Genomic DNA, 11,670 nt, shown 5'->3' with positions numbered 1-11,670 from the left:
CTCTAGAAAGGGTTCTCTACCTTTAGGAGTGTCTATATGATGGCAAGTGTGGCATCCTATTGTTACTACATTTCAATTCCAGTCCAAGATTAAAAGAACCCCCAACAGCTTACCTATTACCACTTTTGTTATGAACCAGTTTTGTGCTACTGCTTCTATGAACATAGCTAAGATAATATGTCCCCTTAACATATATATATAATCACAATTTAAAGATGTATATATATCTTTATATAAACCACAATTTAAATATATATATATATATATATATCACAATTTAAAAATCACAATTTAAACACACACACACATATATATATGGTCATAGGTAAGCTATCCTCTCTTGGAACACAGTGAAACAAAGACGGGAGTCTCAGATTCTAGTTACATTAATGTTTTCTACCTCATTTTGGCCTTGTTTGACTCACTGATTTTATTAGACTTCAGTAAGTTTGCTTTGCTTTGCCACGTTACCACAGCTTATCTTCAGTCACTATTCTCTTTTTACTCAACTTAAAAGGAACAAGGTCTTTCTTCTCTTTTACAATGCTATTAACAATAGGAGTCTTGTGTACCTGTCAGAAAACAAATAAGAAGTGAATGGAATCCTAACAGGATAACAGGAAAAATATATTACACAGAATAAGTATGCATTTAATGTAAGTGGTAACCTCTGGATATCTGTGTGAATTAAACCACAGATTAAAACACATACATCAGTAATAACAGGGATCAAATAAACCACAGATAAATATGTTATGTGAAATATTGTAAAATTGATGTTACATATTATCAGAGAGTCTCAACTGTAATGCAGCTCATTGGCATTGGATAGAATCCTATAATTTCAAGTCTTATAGAAGAGGTTGTAATCTAAATGAGAGTTAAGATTTCCTACACAAATCCAGACATATCTAAAAGTAGGTCTAACAGTTCGCCTAAACATGGCACATGAGATAACTTAAAGTTTTATTTATTTTATTTTTATTCAATTAAGGTTTTTCTAAACTTCTTGAAAGATTTTACCTCTCTTGTCACTGATGTGGTACATTTAAGTGTTGTCATTCTATTATATGACACGTTTTATTAATTGCATTGATTTTAGTTCTAATTTACTGTTTTTATCCACTTGAAAAATAACAATTTAAACAAATTTATTTTTTTATCTTATAGACTTTAAACACGGGACAGATTATAGTAAAACAAATTAGGGAATCTCTATTTTGCATTTTACTGAGAAAAATGTGGCTGCTCAACTCTACTATATTAGTCCTAGAATGACCTTTAATTAAAAAGAATGAGCACCAATAATAATTTAAGTAGAGCATAAGAAAAAGAGGATAAAAGTAAAATACTGTGCTCAAAATTGCTCCTAAATACATTTTTGATTATATTTGTATCCTGTTAGAAATTATATGGACTAAGAGCCATGAGAACAATCTTGGAAGCAAATAGTATTATTAAAAAGAAGTTCGTCTTCTGCATGACAGCAAAATAATGTGAAGTATTATATCAAAATAACACTGATGAAATTTTCTTATAAGTTAATTTAAAAGGTGGTACATATTTTATACAATAAGGTAGATTTGAAAATTTCAAACATACTAAACTGTATACTTTCTGAATCATGCATACTTTAACTATCAATAAAAGGTAAGATGAGCTAACAGACTGCAAATCTTTCTACATTTTTTTCCTCCTTACTGTCATGATAAATGGATTTTTTTTTCATCATTTTTGGAAAACAGTCTTGTAACAGTCTTGTTTGATCATTTGCTACCCACCAATGATTGGCCTCTCTAGCTCAGGTACTGAAGTACAGCATTTGTTTGAAATTCCATAGATGTCAAAAGTAATAGTAGCAAATGAATTCATTGGAGAGAAAAGAGAATGAATTTTTTGTGGGGGGGGGGCGCGCTGTGAAATCAAATGAAAAATATTTCTATTTGGAAGTAGATGCCAGTTATTTTGTGGATATTTTACTATTTAGATGAAAAATAAAAGATAATTTAAGAACCAAATATTACTGCTACTAAGAAACAGCCACTTATTATTTAGAAAAAAAAAAAACATAAAAAACAGGGGGTTAGAATTTGAAATTTAAAAGAAGGCTTTTGTTTGTTACTGAACGATTTTGAGGCTGGGAATAGTGGCTCAAACCAGTGATCCCAGAACTTTGGGAGGCTGAGACAGGAAGATCACTTGAGGCCAGGAATTTGACACCAGGGTGGACAACATAGTGATACCCTATTTACAAAAATAAAATAAAATAAAAAAAAATTGTAAAATTAGCTGGGCATAGTGGTATGCACCTATAGTTCTAGTTCCTCAGGAGCTTGAGGTGGGAGAATTGCCTGAGCCTAGGAGTTTGAGGTTATGGTGAACTACGATTGTGCCACTGCACTCAAGCCTGGGCAATAGAAATGAGACTGTGTCTTAAACATAAAAATAAAATACTTTGAAATAACAAAATGGTAGTTTTGGGCAATGGAAAGTGGATGAAGTTCTGTGTTTTTTCTTTACAAAAATGTATATGACACCTTTAATAGATGGTGAAGGTAGATATGAAGTATTCATTACTTTTACTGATGTGGGGTATTGTAGAGATTATATTGCAGAGTTGTAAAAAGGATGGATTAATTTTCTCTTCACAAGTAAATGTTCCTACTGTAGGGCATTTGTTTAGTCAAATAAAGCAAGAAAGAAATGAGATAATAGGACAATTTGTCATTCAAAGCTTAAACAGAATTGAAATTGTAAATTTGATGCTACCACAGATGAATTTTTTAAATAAAATGTAAGCTTGCAGAGAATTTCCAAGAAGAGTAAGAGCTATGACTTTAGCAAATGCCAAGTATATTTGACTTTTAAATGAAACTACATGGAAGCAAAAATAGCAAATCACCAGATTTTAAATGGTTGAAGGAAGTTACACAAGAGCAAAGGAGACAAACTGTACCACTGTGGCACTAAAATAAGATTATATTACAGAAAAATGTGTAATATTAAGTATCATGGAGTTTGCCTATGGAAATAAATATTACATGTATGACTTTTTTTTCTGATTTCTTTATTAGGTTGGTCATATTGCCAAGACTTAAATATTGCTTATTTTTAAAAAATTAAGAAAGTACTTGTCAAAAGTCTTCTAATTGATTATAGCCATTTAACACATGTAGCATTAACATTCTAGGATTATGGTGAATATGGCTTGAGAATTTTCAAAACTACAGCATGAGGATATCTACTACATAATACTTAGCCACCATTATAGGGATTTCTTTGGATACTTCCTTAGATGAAGACAACAACTTTTTCACTGCCATATGAAAGCAATTTCCTAGTTGAGGAAAACATACACACACAGATGCTTATACACAAACAATATTTATCTTTCATTATTATTAGAAATCTAGTATCTTGAGCACATCAAGGCTTGAATTAAAAAAACAAAACAAAACAATAACTAGAAAATGCTGAACATAAAGGAATACCTATGAAATCTGATGAGCTCTCATAAGACTTGGGCCTCTCCCTAAGCTGAATTTGAGCAAGAAGGACGAGTTTGAGTTTGGACCCAGGCTCTTCAGGAGCTCTCAAGACCCAGTACAGGGAGCAGAATATTACAGCAGCCAAGGAAACTGAAGTTGGTGGTGGTCAGAAAGTGATCATAATCTTTTTTCCCATTCAACTGAAATCTTTCCAGAAAATCCAAGTTCAGCTAGTACGTGAATTGAAGTTCATTGGGAATTATGTTGTCTTTATTGCTTAGAGGAGAATTCTTCCCAAGGCAACTCAAAAAGAAAAAAAAAAAAAAAAAAAGCCATACAAAAAAAATAAATAAATAAGGAAAAGCATCCAAAGAGCCATATTCTGACAGCTGCGTAAGATGTGATCCTTTAGGACTTGGTCTTCCAAGTGAAATTGTGGACAAGAGAATCCGCGTGAAACTGGAGGGCAGCTTGCTTATCAGGGTTCATCTAGTCAAAGCACAGCAGAACAATGTGGAACATAAGGTTGACACTTTTTCAGGTGTCTATAAGAAGCTCACAGATAAGGATGCTAATTTTGAATTCCCATAGTTTCTGTCGTAAACAAAAATGACTAAATAAAGTATATTCACAGTTTTAAAAAGGAAATCATCCTTTTAATCTAACTTGAGATAAAGTTATCAATTTAATCACTCTAATAGATGAGAGTTTAGTATAACTGTGGTTGCTTAAATATTAATATAAACAATGAAATTAGCTTGTTCCAGTGAGCCGTATACGTGAAACATGCTGTTAATTCATCGTTAAATATGCCCACTGGGTGTGACTCTGAACTGCAGCAATGCTATGAAAGAGTCGGTATCCAACTGGTTCACCTAGCTTGCTATTGGCAAATGCCCAGAGGCTGGTGACCAACAATCCAGTGTCAAACAGATACAGAAAATACCTATATCAATTAATAGGCTGCTTTACTGATAATGTCAAATATTATCTTTCCCCCAAAATGTCTTGAAAATAATTTAAGATTATGTTGCTCATCGTGGAAATAATAATAAATTCTCTAAGCCTACTCTTTAGGGGAGATTTAGTTCCTGCTAGACATAATTTGTATCTTGATTATCCATGAGGCAAGTGCTGGTATCTGTTAGGGTAGCCTAGGAGTGGTGGTTAGATCATCATAATGTTTAATCAGTGAGAGCTTCAGAGTATTTGGAAGATGAGTCAGTCAGTTATCATGGAAACACACAAAAGACAAACACAGTCATGTGTTTTCTTATAAGACTAAACAAAATATAAATTACATCAATAATATTTATTACTTATTATTGGTTTCAAGCTTACTGTGTGTATTAGTCTGTTTTCACACTGCTGTAAAGAAATACATGAGACTGGGTAATTTATCAAGAAAAGAGGTTTAGCTGGCTCACGGTTTCACAGGTTGTACAGGAAGCATGGCAGTTTAGGGCACCAAATGTATATTTAACATATATCTTTTAAACAAATGAATGAAACGTATATTCAGAGTGAATATACTATTGGATCCAATTACCTTCCACTAGGCCCCACCTCCAACATTGGGGAATACAATTCGAACATGAGACTTGAGCAGGGACACAAATCCAAACCATATCACTATGAATATACATAGAACTCATAGTGGGGGAGACTGATGTTAAGCAAGTAAACAAAGAAAGAACACATTTAATACAGTTAATGATCAGTTATTAGTACAAGGAAGGAAGTATATAGACAAATTATTGCAGAACAATATGATGTCAGGAAGCCAACAGGCAAAAAAAAAAAAAAAAAAAAAAAAAAAACTTTAGATAGAATAAATAGAAAGGGAATGCCCCTCTAAGGAAGTGACATCTACTCTGAGATCTGCATGGTAAAGTCAAAACTGACTATTGGGATTGCAAGGGATGGGATCAATGCTTAGAGATCTTCAGGAAGAGTAAAACAGCCTTTCTAAAGACCTTGAGGTGGTAGTGAATTTCACCTGTTCCAGAAACTGAAATTATATCAGAAGGCTTGTGGCAGAGTCAGCCAGTCAGAGACTAGCAGGGGACGTGTTTGGTGAGGCAGATGGCGCTCAGATGCAGTCAGGCATTATAGACCATATATTTGTTGTGGGCATTAGTGTTTGGGGAGCTTGTCAGAGCAATAGGTTTTAAAAATAAATTACTTTTTTCTGCTGTTAAGACTTTTTTCTATAATTAAAATTTATTGAGGTAAACCAAGATCTTACCTATCCTTAGTTTGCTAATCTATGGGAGTCAGAGAAGTGAAAGGTATATTATCTCTCCATAGCTACTCTCCGTAGTCCCCATAAGTTCTTTCTTCTCTTGTAGGCAAATTCTTGAGATACAAGGTAGGTTAATGTATAACTATAGGCATCTATAAATTATTTTTCTAATGAACACCATATGATTGTCTTTTTCCTTATTGGAGAAAAGCTGGCCACATAATCAGTGTGCCAATACTTTTCAGCATATCTATTTAGCAAGTGAAGGAATACGTTATCTTACCATCTTTCTCTTGCTAGATCTCTGAAGTTTCAGATTCTATCAATTTCAACTATCATTAGATTATATTTTTCTTCTTACTAATTTGTAAGTTCCTTAAGAGGAGACATGAGGGCCTTACTGTTTTATCTTACCTCTGTATCAAATATAGTACCTTACATTGAAGAAGCTTTCAGATATCAGAAAGTTTATGCAGACAAATGATATCAATTTTATTTAAATGTTATTATGTATTTTCTTCACTCAATTAAAAGTTCTACTGATGCTAGACACTATGATTATCCTGTTCACTGTTGTGACTCCCCACGCCACCTCCTCCTCCATGGAATCTTTTGACTAATTACTAGAAATTATGTTTGGTTTTAAAGGGGATGGGATAAATTTTCTAACTGAGGCTTTGGGGAATACCAGAAGACAAAGAGGCGAGTTTCAAATACTTGGGAAACAACAAAACTAAGTATGCAGGTGTCAAAAATTGAGACTTAATTCAGGATCAAAAAGCTTTGAGTGTAAAGCCCAGTGGAGATGTAATCAGAGTACAGACAGTTTAGGACTAAGCAAGGAAGGTGAAAGAGAATTTTCAGGTGAATATTTTAAATACTAGTTGGTAGAGGGTGGTAAGACTAACTAAAAACCCAGGACCAGAATAGACAGTTATTTCTTTTCTAGGAAATATTGACATTCAATTTAGAAGTATGGGCTTTTTATCTTGAAGGATTGGGGGCTACTTTTTTCACATAACACTTCCATCCGTGCAATGTTTATGAATTCCAGAAAGTAATTAGTTTTATGGAACATTTCCAGGTGTCATATCCCTCTTTTCTTCGACTCCTGGGAAAATACAAAATACAGGACAAGCACTTGTGCCATAGAGTTTTATTGGGAAATTAGCAACAATTGCTATTACAATATAAATATGGTTCATCCATGAGCACACTTTATTTACAAATAAAATAAAAAGGAAAAATGGGCAAAATGTATATAGGGTCTATCCTAATCTAAGAGTTAGACACTGTTTCACTCTACTTTCCCTATAAGGCCATTATCTCAATTTTTTTTAACATACTATGGTGATGTTATGCCTTTCTGTATCCAGGCCTTTGATGGTGCTTTTCCACACTGACTCTGGTCTTGGCCACATGCCTTGCTTTGGCTAGTGTAGCGTTACAAGATTAATGCAAGCAGAGACTTGAAAAGCGATCATGCATTTGTCTTTTCTCTCTTTGGCTTCTGCTGACATCATGACAAGATGCCTGGGCTAGCCTGCTGGAGAAATGTGAGAAATACATGTAGGAGAGCTGGTTTATCTGAGATTTCTTGCTATATAAGCTAGTATTCCAGTTGACCCATCAACTGACCACAGATACGTATGTGATCTCAGTGGATATATGTGAAGCCTGGTTTAAGTCAGTAGAAATATCCAGTGACTCAGAGACTGATAAGCAGTTGTTCTTTTATTTATTTTAGGAGATGGTGGAGCGATAAGTGACTAATACATCCAACACATTTTGAGCCATTTTCTGTATTTATCTTCAAGACCTTCCAGCCCCTCAAATCTTGCATAGTTCCTTTGAATTGATATATTGCTTTAAACTGTAAGAACTTTAGATGTCCCAGATGTCTCAGCTTCTGATCCCTGCCCAGCTATATTTATATAGCTATGTTTGATTTCTCAGATTGTCTTAACCCTGACTGAAAACTCTTCTGGGTTTCATCCAAGTTTACATTTTGGTTAGTTAGCTGTGAAGACAGAATAGAGTGCCTTCAAAAGTGGGTGAGAGGAGCATATATTCAGGGCAACTTGAATCTACACTTCCAGATTATTGCAGTCCTCAAAGTTGGCCCAAATAATGTATCTATTTATATTTATGTGTATATACATTTATTTTATATATCATTTTAAAAGTAGGTGGAGACTTTGTTTTTGATATGCTAGGCCATAAAATTCTTATGTAAAGCAATGCCATGATAGAAGAGTTATTTAAGTAAATCAGTGGAAAACACAAAGCCTGATGAATTTGAATGGGAAGACTAGAGAGATTAACTGTAATTGATAATTTAGTTCAAATAGAAGGATTGTTTATACATTTGTGACCTGGAGAGGAGGTTGGGAAAGTGCAGCTAAACTTGCAAATCTTTGCTGGGCAAGCAGATGACTACACTGTTTTGATCATATTCTAATATGAATAATTACTTAAGAACTGTTGCAGTTTATTTCCCCTGAACTCTCCTATGTCATATGTGTTGTTAATAGTTTTCTAAGTAGGCCCTAGCCCCAGGGTTCCCATTAAAAAGTTTTCAGTAGACTAGAATAAAATCACGTAAGGCTAAAACTGCAACATTCACATGTATAATGAATGTGAAGCAAACGCTTTCAAACTAGAATTATTATGATACTTTAAAACCAATCCAACCAGCATCTAGAGATATAGATGTACTGAATCCTTCTAATACAGGGATTTGCTCCACATTTGGAACTGAGGAGTTTCATGTATTCTCAAATAGATGCAACCTGAAAGTATTAAGGCTTGACAGTGTGTGTTCAAAATTAACATGATAATAATGATGACAACTTCTAAACTTAGTCTTCTGTGACTAGCAGGCTCTCAGAAATAGCAAAGGATAATGAAAGGGAAGTAATGAGGCAAGATATCTGTTCTATCATTTACTAACTTCTACAGATTGACAAACAACTGGTTTATTTTTTCCATAGTAATGCTCCCTCCTTTTAGTAAAAATAAACTTTTTTTCATTCTTCACTAATCCTGCCAAGTGAATAAATTGCTTCTAGAGATGTATAGTCTAATATTCATCCCTAGACTTCTATCTTGCACCTGATATTTTTAGGCAACTCACAACAGGCAATTATTTTTTGTTTGATTGCTTGATTTGCCAGGAGGAGATCAAATTCAGGGCTTCTCTCTAGGAAGAAGAAGGCTAGTATCCCCGTTTACAAGTAGACATACAAGCATTGTTGAAAGTTTTCTAAACAAAAAGAAAATCCAGAAGGTCATTGATACATTAGAGGCCTAAACATGTTATCTCTGCTATTAAAACGTCTTTGAGATAAGATGGCATTTTTGGCACCATTTCTAAATGGCCATGGTCTATTTGCAAATAGCAGAAGTAGTGGTATATTTTAGATACAATTTTTTAAGTTGAATATATTATAGTGAGATATTTAATGTTAAATGGCTATGGAATGGATATTGTGAGTCTAAAAGTAAGCAGAAAATGGAAGGATGAGTGTAGACTAATACTAACAAAATAAGCATAGAGTGACTGATGTCATTTCCAAATCCTCCAAAATTGGTTTGATTAATTTGACAGGATCATAACATGTCTTTAAAGGAATTACTTAAGACCTTAGAAGGTGTTTTCTTGCATTTGAAGTCCCAGAGATTGAAAAAGAGACAGAAAGACAAAGCCTGTTTTAATATAATTATATTAATATGCCTTATTTTTTGGAATATATTATCATCTCATTCTTTTTTTTTCTATTTGGCTAGAAATTGAATACTGTGAATATTTGCAATTCAATATAAAATTCAGAAACAGAATATGACACAGATCCAAGGGAATGAGAAAAGAAATTATGCATGTGGAAAAATATGCTTTCTAAGGGTGACTTACAAGTTTTATATCTTTAATATATCTCAACAAAAATCTCTGCAAACAAAACAACACAGATGCATTCACTGTTATAAAGTAACTCACAAATAATCCACATGTATTTTAAATGAGCTTCAAAGTTGCTAATAACTGGGGGGCAGTTCCAAGATGGCCAAATAGGAGCGGCTCCAGTCTACAGCTCCCAGCATGAGCGATGCAGAAGACAGGTGATTTCTGCATTTCCAACTGAGGTACCAGGTTCATCTCACTGGGGCTTGTTGGATAGTGCGTGCAGGACAGTGAGTGCAGCCCACCGAGTGTGAGCTGAAGCAGGGTGAGGCATCGTCTCACCTGGGAAGTTCAAGGGGTCAGGGAATTCTCTTTCCTAGCCAAGGGAAGCTGTGATGGATAGCACCTGGAAAATCAGGTCACTCCCACCCTAATACTGCGCTTTTCCAATGGTTTTAGCAAACGACACACCAGGAGATTATATCCTGTGCCTGGCTCAGAGAGTCCCACGACCACAGAACCTCCTTCATTGCTAGCACAGCAGTCTGAGGTCGAACAGCAAGATGGCAGTGAGGCTGGGGGAGGGGCGCCCACCATTGCTGAGGCTTGAATAGGTAAATAAAGCAGCCAAGAAGCTCGAACTGGGTGGAGCCCAACACAGCTCAAGGAGGCCTGCCTGCCTGCCTGCCTCTGTAGATTCCACCTCGGGGGGCAGGGCATAGCTGAACATAAGGCAGCAGAAACCTCTGCAGACTTAAATGTCCCTCTCTGACAGCTTTGAAGAGAGTAGTGGTTCCCCCAGCATGGAATTTGAGATCTGGGAACGGACAAACTGCCTCCTTAAGTGGGTCCCTGACCCCTGAGTAGCCTAACTGGGAGGCATCCCCCAGTAGGGGCAGACTGACACCTCACACGGCCAGGTACACTTCTGAGACGAAGCCTCCAGAGGAATGATCAGGCAGCAACATTTGCTGTTCAGCAATATTCGCTGTTCTGCAGCCTCCACTGCTGATACCCAGGCAAACAGCATCTGGAGTGGATCTCCAGCAAACTCCAACAGACCTGCAGCTGAGGGTCCTGACTGTTAGAAGGAAAACTAACAGACAGAAAGGACATCCACACCAAAACCCTATCTGTACACCACCATCATCAAAGATCAAAGGTAGATAAAACTACAAAGATGGAGAAAAAACAGGAGAAAAGCTGAAAATTCTAAAAATCAGAGCACCTCTCCACCTCTAAAGGAATGCAGCTCCTTGCCAGCAATGAAACAAAGCTGGATGGAGAATGACTTTGACGAGTTGAGAGAAGAAGTCTTCAGATGATCAAACTTCTCTGAGCTAAAGGACGAAATTCAAACCCAGCACAAAGAAGCTAAAAACCTTGAAAAAAGATTAGACAAATGACTAACTAGAATAACCAGTGTAGAGAAGTTTGTAAATGACCTGATGGAGCTGAAAACCATGGCATGAGAACTGCAGGACAAATGCATAAGCTTCAGTAGCCGATTCGATCAACTGGAAGAGAGGGTATCAGTGATTGAAGATCAAATGAATGAAATGAAGTGAGAAGAGAAGTTTAGAGAAAAAAGAGTAAAAAGAAATGAACAAAGCCTGCAAGAAGTATGGGACTATGTGAAAAGACCAAATCTATCTCTGATTGGTGTACCTGAAAGTGACAGGGAGAGTGGAACCAAGTTGGAAAACACTCTGCAGGATACTATCCAGGAGAACTTCCCCAACCTAGCAAGGCAGGCCAACATTCAAATTTAGGAAATACAGACAACACCACAAAGATAGTCCTTGAGAAGAGCAACTCCAAGACACATAATTGTCAGATTCACCAAAGCTGAAATGAAGGAAAAAATGTTAAGGGCAGCCAGAGAGAAAGGTCGGGTTACCCACAAAGGGAAGCCCATCAGACTAACAGCAGATCTCTCAGCAGAAACTCTACAAGCCAGAAGAGAGAGGGAGCCAATATTCAACATTCTTAAAGAAAAGAATTTTCAACCCAGAATTGCATATCCAGCCAAACTA

At 35.8% G+C, this 11,670-nt stretch overlaps 1 pseudogene; it reads left to right on the top strand.

The window, feature by feature from the left end:
* Positions 1-1,624: 1,624 nt before the first annotated feature.
* On the top strand, positions 1,625-4,079 carry LOC112615214 (annotated as a pseudogene).
* Positions 4,080-11,670: the final 7,591 nt, after the last annotated feature.

The sequence above is a fragment of the Theropithecus gelada genome, chromosome X, assembly GCF_003255815.1.
Source record: "Theropithecus gelada isolate Dixy chromosome X, Tgel_1.0, whole genome shotgun sequence".
Taxonomy (NCBI): Eukaryota; Metazoa; Chordata; class Mammalia; order Primates; family Cercopithecidae; genus Theropithecus; species Theropithecus gelada.
The sequence above is the reverse complement of the archived record's forward strand: the minus strand, read 5'-3'. Positions and strand labels throughout refer to the sequence as shown.